At 38.2% G+C, this 14,559-nt stretch overlaps 1 protein-coding gene across 20 annotated transcripts in view; it reads right to left on the bottom strand.

Annotated features, from left to right (window-relative positions):
- The window catches only part of THADA (THADA armadillo repeat containing), a 167,798-nt gene that overhangs the window by 64,707 nt on the left and 88,532 nt on the right, over positions 1-14,559 (bottom strand). Inside the window, exon 30 of one of the 20 annotated variants that reach the window (XR_010471582.1) lies at positions 13,508-13,625. The exons of the other annotated variants lie outside the window; for them this stretch is intronic. The gene's annotated coding sequence lies outside the window, so the exon portion shown is untranslated. The remainder of the gene's footprint in view (positions 1-13,507; positions 13,626-14,559) is intronic. 20 annotated transcript variants of the gene reach the window in all.

The raw sequence follows: 14,559 nt of genomic DNA, 5'->3' as shown, positions 1-14,559 counted from the left end.
ATCATTTTGAATTTTGATCTTTTTCGACAAAGGGCTTTGCAAACATTTGAGAGTGCCATCTGAGATCTCCACACTGAATCCTCTTCTGTAGCTTCCTCTTACCTCTGCTGTCTGCTTATTAAAACAGTTTATGTGAGTATCAACTCTTCTAACCTTTTTCATGAAAACTGATGCACAAAGTTGCCACTACCAGTAGTTTTTCTGTATTTTTGTGGCTTTTCCTTAATCTCTGTTAAGTAATGAACACCATAGAAGAAAAGGGATGAAAAAGGAAAATACTATACATGCATAAGTTCTTCTCACTGCCTTTTATATCCTCTGCTAATTGAAAATCTTTCAGTGCCTCAACCTTTCGGATTTTAGTCTTCTGTACCTGTGTTCATCTCCAGGAATGAAAAGGGATTTACCTCTAAGCTATAAAAGTCTGTTTCACAATTATGAAGGGGCTATCATATATTTTTCCTAGAAGCTTAAATTAAGTTCATCTCTACAGCTTTGAAAACAACTCCCAAAGTTCCTCTCTCCTAAATACAAAGGAAACCTAAGTAATTTGATAGTTCAAGCAAAAGGTCTTGCGAGAGGGAGAACTATGCACACTAAGCAGGTAAAATTTTTGGATTTAAATTAGTCTAGGTAAGAAATTTAGAACAAAACCCACAAAACAACTTCCTTCCAATACCATTCAGAAGGTAAAAAATCAAAGGGTATGAGCCATATTTAAGCAATGGAATTAGAAGGTACAACTCACATAAGAGTTTGAGTCACTCTTGAATAATGTTGGCATTCAAAGGCAACGTTCAACTACTACAGTTTACCCTGGTCCAAATTTTGACATGTGCAAAATACTGATTTTGTCATTATTTCAGTATAAGCCGTCTATCATTTATTCAGGTCCCTTCACCAAATCTGAGAGGCCTAGAAAGCTTTTCCCACAAAGGAATTCTTTTTCTCAGCATAAGATTTTAGAATGCCTAAACCAAAACTGAAATTGTAACTGATGTCCACGTGTTTTATCCAAAGCCTTATTTTATGTAAGCTAAAAATGATGGCAACCAAACAAACAATCTGTAGATGTTAACCTCAGTAGTTCTTCACTTCCATCATGAGTGACACATCATTGTTTGGCTTACAGTAATATCACTGCAGCTTCCATGATCTAAGACTACAAGGCAGGCAACGTTTGCATGGAGAAGTAGCAAGTTTTATGAGACTGTTTGGTATAGGTAATAAAACAGACAGACTTTCCAGCACACGTCCAAAATACTACTCAATCTAAAATCCTCTGCTAAATTCCTCACACATAAATGCAATGAGGTCATGGTGCTCCTTTTGTATGTGGGATTGTTTTTTATTACACTAAGGCAATGTTACTCATTTTTTTTTTTAAAGGTAGTTTTACAAGAGATTTGTATTGTCTGTAGAGGAAGGTTATGAAGACTTACAGGATGACAGCAATTATCTTTAAATTTGACATGAACTAAACACCAAGTAAGCAGCCTGAAAACACCCTTGAGATGTTGGGAGTGGTTTTAGTAGGACTGAAGACAACACCCAAGGTATTGTTCATAGTTCTCTGGAACCCTGCATTGAAGACAGCAAGTTGCTGGATGCTCAAACCCCTTTTCTCTCCCTGAATGGGCTGTTGAGGAGTCAGGCTAATACCACATCAGGATTGTACAGACTGCCCATCAACCTGGCCAAGAGTTGTTAAAACAACGCAAGCCATGCCAAGTCCAGGTACTCGCATACATGACGGGAAACAGTGTCCAGCGACTGACCATTCTGAGACCCTTTGGTCCTCGAGGTTCTACTGACAGCATGTCCTAACCTGCTGCAGGTAAAACCACCAACATGGGAGGACTTCTGATCATAGAATAGTTTGGGTTGGAAAGGACCTTCAGGGGTCACCTAGTCCAACCCCCTGCCATAAGCAGGGACATCTTCAATTAGATCAGGTTGCTCAGAGCCCCGACCAGCCTGGCCTTGAATGCCTCCAGGGATGAGGCATCTACCACCTCTCTGGGAAACCTGTGCAAGTATTTTAGCATCCTCATTGTAAAAAATTTCTTCCTTTTGTCTAGCCTGAATGTCCCCTCTTTTAGTTTAATACCATTACCCTTTGTCCTGCCGTAACACACCATAGTAAAAAGTCTGTCTCCATCCTCCTTATAGGCCCATTTTAAGTACTGAAAGGTACAATAAGGTCTCCCTGGAGCCTTCTCTTCTCCAGGCTGAACAGCCCCAACTCTCTCAGCCTGTCCTCACAGCAAAGCTGTTCCAGCCCTCAGATCATTTTTGTGGCACTAAGTGCAGAATAAAACAGAAATTTTAAGCTGAACATGGGGAAAAAAAAAAAAACACATCAAACCAGCTCAGGTGTGACATACTTTCCTAATTAGCAAAACACAAGGACCCAGTATGCCAAAGAATGGAAGCTGTGTTCTGTTCTCCCACCTTTCCTAACACTTCCAGTACCTTCACTCCCTTCCTTGGCATTGTCAATGCTTTGTCTTTGTTCTTCAGTTGCAGAAGCCTCAAGAAAAAGGGAAGAAGTAGAGAAGAGCAAGGAAGGGAAGAGACAAAAAAGGAAACGGCCAGTTTGGTTCCCTGCTGGTCAGTCAGCACCCACATCCAGCCCCCACCAAACAGCATGCAGCAGAGACAACACGGAGACCTCTCTGTCTCCCTGTCATGACATGAGAAAGTTGAGGGTCATCTTTGTACCCAAGCAGACCTTACGGCATAACCTCTGCTATTTTCCAAGTGTTCATTTTGGATAAGCAAGTAAAAACATATGCGCATTACTTGTTTAAAAAAGAAATACTTAAATGTTTAGACATCAGCCAAGTAAAAAATATAAATCATGTGAAGCAGGAAGAGGCATTTTTCTCCCTGACATCAACTTTAAGATGATATGAAGCTGATCATTATCTTTAGCAGCTCTCGTATCAGCTCAAATTGCTGTATTCAGGCTGTGAAATACACTATTAGAATAAAGAAGCAATGTAATGGTAGATGAAAACTTTTATAAGCCACAAAATTTAACAAGTGTCTTCAATTTTTTTTTTATGTCAAGGGTTCTCCTGCATATGTACAGAGACACCGCAAATAAAAGAAAACTTCAATAGCCACAAAGCTGATCTATTGTGACACACTTTCTGTCTAACAAATTTAAATTAACATTCTGTAGCATTAGCATTAATCTTATAGGAGGAGCTAAGGTTTCTGAAACTTACAAAAAACTTCTAACTTCAGACATGAAATAATGATTAGGTGGACACTTGTTGGGTACCCATAAAACACAGACTTCAACATGTTGCACCTTTTTTAAACAATCAGATTTTCCAAAAACACACTGAAGGTTACATAATTGCACACATCTCAGTGAAGTAGCAAAGTTAAACTTTTCTCCCCTTAAGCAGACCTGAAACAATAAAAACTTCTCCATGCATGCCCTCAGCTATATTTGGACGGAATTAAGTATACAGTACAAATATTCACATTCCTCAGTGCAAGACTGAAACAATGCACCCAGTGTTCACTTCAGTGCTTCTTGAAAAGAAAGGCAAAAAAAGAAGCAAATTGACATCACCCTAAACTGTACATTTGCAGCATAGATCATTTAATGCCCTAAAAGAAAGTATAAAGAACACAGATGTTACACCAGTTGAAAGAAAATATTGTATGAATACTAAGCTTGAAAAAATATGTCCCTCACCAACCTATGGAGTTTGAAGCAATAAGGAAAGACAAAAAAGGGTGTTTTGCAAAACGGCAGCAGTAAGGGCATTGCTGCACTAAGCTAAATGTGGTTTTTCAGAATTGTTCCATCAAAAGCTCTTGCCTGAGTATTAACAGGCTAGTGAGAAAACCTCAAACAACATTTTTCATCTCTCTTTTTTTAAAGGCAGATAAAATTTTATTCTTCTTGTATGATAAATACAACTGCCAAGTTATCTCTGTATTCTGAAAGTGAGGCCAAATTTTTCATTTTTTTTTACTACGACCATGTAGATAAAAGCTGGCAAGCTGCTCTGACAGGTGAAGGCATTTTTATTAGCACGATAAAAAGTTCAAAGTTACAATAATTATCTCCAGGGAAAAACAAGCCCCCAAACCAACCCCCTTCTTTCCAAAGATGAGAAGTGCCAGTGCGACAATTACAATGGGACTAAAAACCTCAGCTACCTCCCCCTGGTTTTCCAAGAAGATACTTATATAAAAATAGACGGGAGAGTCTGTAACTATCTGGTTCCCTCCTGATATCACCCTGCCCTGTAAAAATTTATACTTGTGGAAAATAAACGTAATGCTTTATAACCACCAAGTATGGCAGGAACCCAGTCCCTGCAGCCCATGCTACTCTCGCAACCAAAAGCAGCTGCACAAAGGGCAGGGTGGGAGTTTCAGATCAGCGCAGACCCGCAGCGCAAAGCGGTTCCACGTTTAAATTACAATCTATTGAAGAGGAATTTCAAATATTTATCAATTCTCTTGCCATCTCCTAACAAATACGTTAGAAAAGCCATCATTTACTACATTGTTATCACAGCCATAGATCATGTATGTATACCAGATTATTACAGGCGCCATCCTTTGTTTCTAGCACCTCCTTTCCTTGAAGTCTTTAGTTTCATGATGGTAACTTCACAACTAACAGGTCAGGCTATTATTTCTGCCAAATAAAAATTACATTATTGTCTTATAAGATTACTATATATGAATATTATTTGCTTCTTCAAATTTATTTTTGTATGGATTCATAAACTCAGTCTGAAGTTGAAATATTTCCCATTGCAAATATTTATCTGAAAACTGTATATTTTTTTTTCTTCCTTTAAAGCAACAGCTGGTTCCCAATTCAATTTTTCCATAATTTCAGCTTTGTTTTGTCAGCACATTTCATCATCTAATTACACAATTTTGGTTTATTATTCATGAGAAAGCAGGGCTTTTTAATCCTTCTTCCAAATATATCCATCAAAATTCATAAAGCCAGGTTTATAAAAGAATCAAGTTGTTTTAATTAAAATGCAGACAAGCATGTTTTGATTAAGAAGTTGTAAAATAAGGTATGAACACATCTAAAGTTATGAATAAAAACACAATACTAGTTAACTTCACATAACTGAGAAAGAATAACACAGCTGTATAATAACCTGAAAGTTATGAATGTGCCATAACTAATGAAAGGTACAAAATGCTGAAAAATAGCAAAGTAGCTTTCATCCCAGTGATAGATACATATCACAAAACATTCATTATTAAAAACATGTTCTTAAAATTGGAAATAAATGCTTTTGTCCTGCTTTTGTCTAAGACAAACCAAAGAATGTGAAATTTCACTGATCAAAATTCTTGCAATACCATTTTTATTAAGTTTTATTTCAGGTTTTTCTTCCTGTTTTAGTGAGGGTGAAATTGAATTTCAGCTTAAAATTTGCGTCTCCAACACAAATTCTCTATTAGGAGAACACAAAACAATGGTAAGTTTGCTGCTGGCTGACATGATGTTCTTTAGTGTTATTTACTTGAAAGTCCTACCTGAATTTTCTCTTAAAAACATACAGTTTGCCTATTTGCACAGAAAGAGACAACTGTGGAGCTGCTGGGACTTCCACTCTCTGCAAACACATCTCTTACCTTCCCAGCAGCACACAACCAAAACCTGGAAGTCCAGAGGAACAAACCCAGCAGACTGCGTGCTGGAGCAGTTAAAAGTTGTGTTCAGCCTGTATTTCTGCTCAGAACAAATAGCAGGAAGAAAACAATGAAGTGTCATCTTCCATGTCTATACCCTGCCATCACGAAAAGCCATGCATCGCTGTCTTAATCCAGCTACCTCAAAGGATATAAAGCTTTCCCCCTTCTTTAAACTTATTTTTTTCCTTTTTTTTTTTTTTTTTTTTCCCTGGCTGGTAGCGAAACAGTTTGAAATTATTCTTTCCCAGATTACACCCTCATAACACAGTTATCCTGCACATGTCCACATGAAGGAGACAAAATGCAAAGAAAAGGCCAAGGTACACACCCTTGTTTACTGAAGGATATTTACAATTAGGAAGAATATTAAAGGCTACAGCTACCTTGTTGACACCAAGAAGCTGACATGTGAGCCAGAGTCAGTAGGAACGTGTTTATAAGGAGTGCTCAAAGCGCACTAATACTGACCCTGGAGCTGTGCTGGTTTCAGCAGCGCTGATCTTGTGTCTCAGGAATGTCTGCATCAACACACAAGCTGAGAAAATAACTAGAAGTAAGCTATACTGATTTGATGAATTTCTTTCCCGAATTCACATTATAGCATAAAGTGGAGTAAAACTTGCAGCTCCAGAAAACAATTTGCTTCTCTGACCTAATGATTTTAAACTTTGAGAAAATGCAGATACAAGTCTCTCTCAAACAAAAGAAAAACATTCAGTATTTTTAAAGTCTGAGCAACAATTTCCCACATAAAATGTCCTAGTGCAGTAGCTATAACCATTAAAAGAAAAAAAGTGGTGCTTTTCAAGGTTCTATTACATCTTCCAAAAGCTTTTCCCCATTCATACATTAAGTCAGTCATGACCTCTTATTGTACGTGCCTCTGTGTATGAAAATCAACTTTCCCTTCCATTGCTGCATACTTACAAGTATATTGTCGCTTTTAATGGTTCCATTTACATCCAAGAAACTCAATATTACCAATTGCGCTCTTTTGTCTGAACTTCAAGCCAACATTGTAAAGCCTGCTGAACTTACTGTAAGATTGATGGCTCTTCCATGGCAGGGATTGCTGCACCTCTCTTGGAGTGCAAGTAACAGGGGAAATGTCTGTTCCTTGAAGAAACTTCTCACACGATTAGTTGCTGGAAACAATGGGAACATTAGGGGCTATAGCTATACAGACACATCAAGCACCATCCACATTGGTGCCTAGACCTGAACTCAAACACCATTCTTATCCATCACGGAGTAACACAGCTGAGTGCAGGTAGCATTCGCCAGAATTCTCCTGTCAAAATTAACCCTACGAAAAAGGAACATGCAACCAAAACATGCAATCAAAGTAACTTTATGTTTAGACAACATCGCTAATGTGTGGGCTGAACTTGTAGATAAGTCAAACTGAATTCCAAGCATAAATATTAACAATGTAGTTAAGCTTTACAAAGGCAGTACATAGGACAGCAGCACAAAGGAAGTTGCATTAATTATTTTTTTAATTACAGCAACATCTAGAAAGTAATTCATGTTAAGAGGATTCCACAAGAGAGAGAAGACAATCCACAACCAAACAGCCCTCCTGCATTTTCAGTCTTGCTACAGTACAAGGCAGCAGTATTCAGCACAGGAGGATGTGGATAAGGACACTTTCCAACAAGATCACCTGTGAGAAGAGAGGAATGGTTTCCTGAAATACACATCATCTTTTTACCTCTTTTCCAAGGAGGTTGTAGCATGGAGGGTGTGAGTCTCTTCTCCTAAGTAACCCAAGTAACAAGTAATAGGATGAGAGGAAGTGGCCTCAAGTTGTGCCAGGGGAGGTTTAGATTGGATATTAGGAAAAAATTCTTAATGGAAAGTGTTGTTGAGCACTGGAACAGGCTGCCCAGGAAGTGGTGGAATCACCATCCCTGGAGGTGTTGAAAGGATGGTAGACATGGTGCTTAGGGACGTGGTTTAGTGTCTCTTCCAACTGAAATGTACGATTCTATGAAGAAATAAAGCTTTTCCTTCCACAATGGCATACTGCTTCTCAATTTCCATAGTCTTCCCCTATCCCCCACCCCCATATTCCAAAAGGATTATTACAGAAGATAGTTTTGCAGTCAAGGAAACAGAGACATTCACTGACTTATTTAAAAATCTTCGGGGGATGTATCCCAGAAACACACTTAACTCAGATTCTTTAAGTTCCAGTTCACAGATAGTAGGAAAGTCCATGAGAATTTATGTTGGGAGGAAAAAAAAAATACTAAATTATGCTTTAAAAAGACTTTTTTGAAAGCACTTTGATCTCCAAAGAAAACAGTGAGAAGAATACATACATGCCAGTAAGATGTAGAACCTACCACCACAAGTGCACAGAAAATATAGACACTTTCCCCAAAGTTCATGAGTTTTGGACCACAGATGTTCCTGATGTTTTACCAGTATCATACGCTTTTTAAAACTATGAAGCTCATAGTAACATAGACAACTTATGATGACATTTAAGCTGTAGCAAATACAGAATCATGCTACTGCAGAAACTCAGCAGATTTTTGCCTTACACATATGGACAAGCTATAAATTTTTACTTCCCATCAGGTTTAGCATGATGTCAGCTTACAATAACAAGTTAATGTTTTCCAGTAATTTTCACAGTGGCATTTAACTGCCAGTGCCCTAGCCAAGGTAAACTTAAGGGCAAGGAAAGGGCTTAACTGCATCATCAGAGAACAACGTTAATGAATTCTGCATCTCTGCTTTGAACACTTGGAATTCTACCTGCAATATATTTCACTTTTGTTCCCAAAGTTTAATCTCTCTAGCCGGCTGATTACATCTCCCCCAAACAGCTCGAATATTCCTTCTGATTTTAATTAACCACAAAGTTTCAACACTTTGTGGATTTTTTTTTTCCTCCATACAAACAGCATCCTACACTATCACAGAAATTGCCAAACTCAAAGCTATCAAACATTTCCTGAACTGTATTAAGCTCATGCACTTAGTTTTACAATCAGCAGCATCACGGCAGATGAATGCTGTCTCTGCGAATTCACCAGTAACAGGCAAGTTCCAAAGAGAAATGATGAAATTTACTTCAGAGGCATTAGAAGCTGTTCAGGAAGATCTGTTCTTTATTATTAATTTTCCCCTTCCCTCTTCCACTCGCATGCAGTTGGTAAGATGTGCTTTTGACAAAAGGGAATGTCAACACCAAGAGTTTTTATGGCAGAAAAATTCTTTTGAAAAGCAACTTCTTCCAACACATTTGCTTACTCAACACCACTTTCTTCAACAGTTGCACATCCTTGCCTTTGATTTTATTATCCCAAAGGAGTACAGCTGTCTCACTGTCTCTAAAACCAGATCTAAGAACATTTTTAAAGCTGCTGTAGCTTAACCCTCCACTTGCTTTGGATATTGAACTGTAGAGAGGTTGCCTTCTAAACACAGCAGTGCCCATGGTAGGTGTTACCATGGTGACCATTTGATCAACACTGCATCCTTCCGAAGTCTGACAACTTCAAACCTCCTACTCAGGCATCTAACAAAAAAAAACGTCAACTTCCTTCGGTCACTTGAGCAGAGACCTGCTATTTATATTGAACAAATCTTAGTCCTTTTTACTGAAAGGGCTCAGGGAGGACCACCAGCTGATGTGGCAGCTGCAATTCCCAGCAGAAGGCCAGAGATGATCAGCTGGATGGGGACTGCTGTGCACAAGCTGTTTGCAGAGCACACGCCTTCAGAATTCCTCTGGCATCAAAACCTCAAAACTAGCAATGAGAGCAACGACTGGGCAATGCACCCATTCCACTACAAGCCAGATCTGCTCAAGGCAGCTGAAAACCATTCAGTGATGAGGAGCTATCAGGATACTTCACACCCTTTTTCTTGCAAATAAACACCAAACACAAGTTGGTCAGAGTATCTCAATGGGATCTTCAGACTCTTTCCCCTCCACTACCAGGGAGAGCCTGCAGTTCTAAATCACTTCACAGCTGGAATTCAGCAGAACAGAAATGGGTGAAAGCCACCACCACCCTCCTGTGTTACCCTTACTTTGTTCATAACCTCTGATAAACCATAAATAAAGCTGCAAAAAGGTGCCACACAGAATATCTCCTTATCACACAAATCTTGCATGTGTCTCCATCATCACAGTGTTGCAACCTTTTAGAGCCCCCGAGGTGTCTGTGCCATACCCTGCCCTAGATCCTGATCACAGAGTATCCATGACCTTGATCACCAACAGATTTTGCTGAGGAGTGATGGTTTATGTTGAAGGATCACCACATAACACAGCAGGTTTTTTTTTAGGAAACAGTAAAGTGTACTGTAGAAATAAAACTACAGTAAAGCACATTTAACAGTATGAAGCACGATTACCTCAAACTCAAACCTTAAAAATATTTCCATTTGGCAAAAAGGACAACAAAATGAATTAGCAAGATGATGCTGTCAGAAGTTACCAAATCCATGGAGGCAGCTTAAGAGTTGACTTGAATTCCACACAATTCCACAAGTTAACTGAACTTGGAAAAAACAAGAGAACTTTATTTGAAACCAAGCTCCCTTTTTCCCTTCTCCAAACACTGTTAAGCCTTTTCTGTGCACTTTATCAGTCTTGTTGGTCTTACAATACTTTACAAATTATCAACCAGCTGCAAAAGGGGAGTCCACCTATTTATTTATCTACTTAACATTGAGGATCAGTGTTCTCCTAGTAAGCTACAAGTAACAACAGAGTAAAAGCTTTTTTGTTCAAGAGTTTAAAACGTCAAAAAATACTTACTGATGACATTACGGTTTTCACTCTACAAAAATCTGTGAAGAGATCTCCCCAAAACAGCGTCGTGTAAAATACAGTAATAATACTGAGTGTGAATGTTTTGTATTACAAACCATGAAATAAAAATTTCCTCAAATTTATCACCTAGTTATCTGTTTCAGTCACTGTAAAAACTGGAGAAATATATCTGCCACACAAAATAACCTTTTTTGCCCCCTCCCTTTTCCCAGGAAGATCAGACTAACTAAAGAAAGGCCCAAATCAAGCTTCTCTCAGAATTCAATTATGAGCACGTGCCAACAAACACCTCCTGCTCGTCACACACACCACCAAAACTGAATGGCATCGTCCATCATCCAGAGACACCTCCTCAGTGTTTTATACTTTTATAATTGCAACACTGCAATTGTATTGAGGATTTTCATGGCTAACCATGGTACCGTAATTCTGTTCAAAAAAGCTGTTTCTGCAAAACCCCAGGGAACGCCCATGTAGATAAAGCCATTATAAGCCCCATTTATATACTGACTGAATGAAAAAATATGTATCACTGAAATAAAACTGATTTAAAAATATAGCACTCAGATAGATTGTAAATTCATCGGAAAGGAAAAGGCTGATGGAAAAGCACTAGCAAAACTGAACTAGTCAAACAGTTGATGGAAAAAAGTGTCAAAGACGGCAGTGGTTATAAACACCTCTCTTTCTAAGGAAATCTGACTGTTAAAATAAAAGCCTCTGAGAGAGTGAAAAACCCAAGTAGTTATTGCAGTAATAATTTGAGAGCTGGACATGATAAATTTAACAACATCCGCAACTTGACTTATGAAGTATTTTACATGAGATCATTTATTTGGACCATGTGATCATGAAAGTTCACAAATTAAAGTTCACACAAAATGAACTTCTTGTTCACCCGTCCACAAAGAACCACATTATACAACACTGAAAATAGCTTTAAGTGTCATTAGAACTATTAATTCTTGTGTCAGATTAGATTAAAATAACAATGCTGTATATTCCATGTATCTGTCTGAAAGGTCTAACTTAAAAATAACTTTTAACCCATATAAAAATCACAATATGGCTTTTCAGAAAAATTAAAAATCAATAACATGAAACAACTCTCTAAGGGTTACTTTACTTTGTAGTTCTATTTCCTTCTTTAGGACCATGTATCTGCCACTGTTACCAACAGTTTATATCTTTTTAGGGGAAACAGTATTATGCTTTTATAGCTAGAGGCAGTAGGAGATTACAAAGACAGGGTTTTTTTTTTCCTTCCCAGTGATCACTGTGTGCAAGGCACCATATTTTAAAACTAAACAAAACGCTCATTTTGGCTTTTAAAACCTCCTTCTTCTACTTCTGACAACAGAAGATGCCTGATGCTGTAATATAACTTCTACATGTCTCACAGAGGACAACAACCCAAGAAAAATAACTACAGTCAGGAGTCTTACCTCATCAGTTTCTAATATCTACAGAATCTAATTTGATTAATTTTGAAATAATTTCTTACACTATGATAATTCAGAAGTATAAATGACTCAAAGCAGCAACAAAACCAAACCAAACCCATTTCTACAGGTAGAAGCACTAGATGCCTTTCATTCTTTTTGAAGTCGCTTTGCGCACAACACTAACTAGTGCCACCACAGTGGTCTGAAATCCTGCCTGCTCAACACATCTCCTGTAACACATAGTACTCAAAAGTGATTACACCAAGTCCTGATCTTTCAAAATGCTTCAGGACTATCTACAGGCTACGGTTTTATGCTGCAACAAAGGATACACACATGCAGCATATGCTTTTTATTAAATACTATATCAAGAAATAACTACTAACAACAGCTATTTGGCAACAAGATGTGCATGTGAAGTTTTTTAGAGTGTTACTATGTCCATCTCTATATGTTCCTTAGGCTTTTTTGGAAGCGGGTCGTATTCACTAGATGGGACAACAGCAGCATGGCCAGGGCACACATTCATAATAACCTAAAAAGCATGAAGTACGTAGGGTGTTTCACGTAGGATATTGACAATACAATTTAAAATTTCTTATGTCTTGAGTCATTCAGGGTTCAAAAGTGACTGCATTCCAAAGTACAAGGGCTCTGGCTGGTATTGCTTATGGCACAAAACAACTCAACAGGAAAAAATAATAATAGAATGAAAAGGAACAAGTCAAACACATGTTCAAGGATGGCTCAGTTTATATTTCCTTTGAAAAAAAGTGATTATTGGTCTCTCTACAGTTTCCTGTTCTAATTGCCAATGGTGTCTGTTTCACCAATGAAACAAGACAGTCAGAAAACCAGGGAAGAGTAAATGAAAGATTTCTTGCAATTTACAAATGTGAGACAAGTACATAACAGGCATTTTGTTTGCTATAAAAGTGTGTTGTGGGGAATAAAAAGTTTTAAACATGGCTTTTGCTACTTGAAATTATTTTTTCCCGTTAAGAATAACAACTTAATATCATAAAGCTAAATAAATGCATGTATTTGGACTGTAAGAAAAGGTACTACGAAACTTCAGCTACACTGAGGCAAAAGTCAGTATGAACTACAAATGCTCAATATCTTTCAACTTCTGACACAAAGACCTTTCTGCATTTATGAAAATGCCTGTGCATATTTGCTTATTTTCCAGAATAAAAACAGACCAGAATGAACTACTACATTCTGGAGAGGTTTCCTGCCAAAATCAGACAAAGACATTAATTGTGAAAATGTACCAAATCTGAAGTTTACCCTTTTGAGCAAAAGTTAATAAACCGATATTTCTGACAGGCACTGCTGACAGCATAGTAATAACCCTACTGCAATAAACAACAGTATCCCGGGGCATCAGTTACTCTTTAAGAGGGGATGTGGCCCAAAACACAGATGTGGAGGAGCAAGCACCTGAAACAAGAGCTGGCAGGAGGGAGTTGATAGTGAGGGTGCCAGGGAAACACAAAGAGATAAGAGAGGTGTAAAGCCTGTGAAGGAATGAGGGAGGACAGAATAGAAGCACCTGCTGCTTATCAGCCCTTCAGAAGCCTCATTCATTCTTCACTTGCTTCAAGCTATGTAGGAGGTGTCCACACTCCCAAACATCAAGGATATACTGATGATCCAGAGACAACCAGCACCTTTTGTGAGAGAAGGAACAAAGAAAAGGAGAGACCTTGACAGGTGATAAATTTAGAAGCATCCCGATCACCCTCTTGGCATCCCCTTTGCCCTCTTCTGCGGTCAGACCACACGTAGGCTGTTTCTAGGACCTGACAAGGGCTCTGCAAGGTACTTCAAGTACACATTTTTGCTGATCCAACTCAGAACCCACATTATTTGTTGAGGGTTTTAGCTGCAATGGCCCAGAACTTGGAGCATGTTGTACTAGGCTGTGGAAAACAAGTTTTCTTTCAATAGAGCATTAATCCCCACATAGCCCCTTGACCTGAAAGCAAAACATATAGGTAAACCCTTACAGCAAGAAACCATCCCCACTACTCAAAAAAAACCCTGCACCACCAGATACAAGTATAACACAGATCCTTCTTGTTAGTCCTGCCCCCACATAAATTTTCTGACCCTTGTAGTTTCTTTATGTGAGTCAAATTCCTGTACAGCCAGCCCTTCCTCAGCTTGGCTGTCATTTCCCCATCCTCTTCTGGCCCCTGAAAAGACAGCACCAGAAGAAGAAAATCCAGGGAATACGCCATCAGTTCAGGTTCAGATTCATTTAAAGCCTGAGTGGTGCAGGGTGGGAAAACCACTTTAAGTCAAACAGCTTCAGAAATGCAGATATTCTAAAATCATTAAATTAATAAAACCAAGAAAAAACAGTGGTAAGAAACACTACTGCAAGAAATGCCTGTGACATATAAACAGAAAAAAAAAGTAAAGCAAGTAACATGCTTTAAACTTGGTTGAAGAAGGAAAAGGTACATGACATTCATTTAAAAAATTCTTATTTGACTCATGAACATAAATAAGAAATTTACTTTCACACTTCAGAAAAAAGTGTCTTATTCTTGTTTTGTGTTTACTTTATTTCATTTTCTTAGAGTTCCAGGTTTTTCC

The sequence above is a fragment of the Columba livia genome, chromosome 3, assembly GCF_036013475.1.
Source record: "Columba livia isolate bColLiv1 breed racing homer chromosome 3, bColLiv1.pat.W.v2, whole genome shotgun sequence".
NCBI lineage: Eukaryota > Metazoa > Chordata > Aves > Columbiformes > Columbidae > Columba > Columba livia.
Note: the sequence above shows the minus strand (reverse complement) of the source record. Positions and strands in the feature narration are given on the sequence as shown.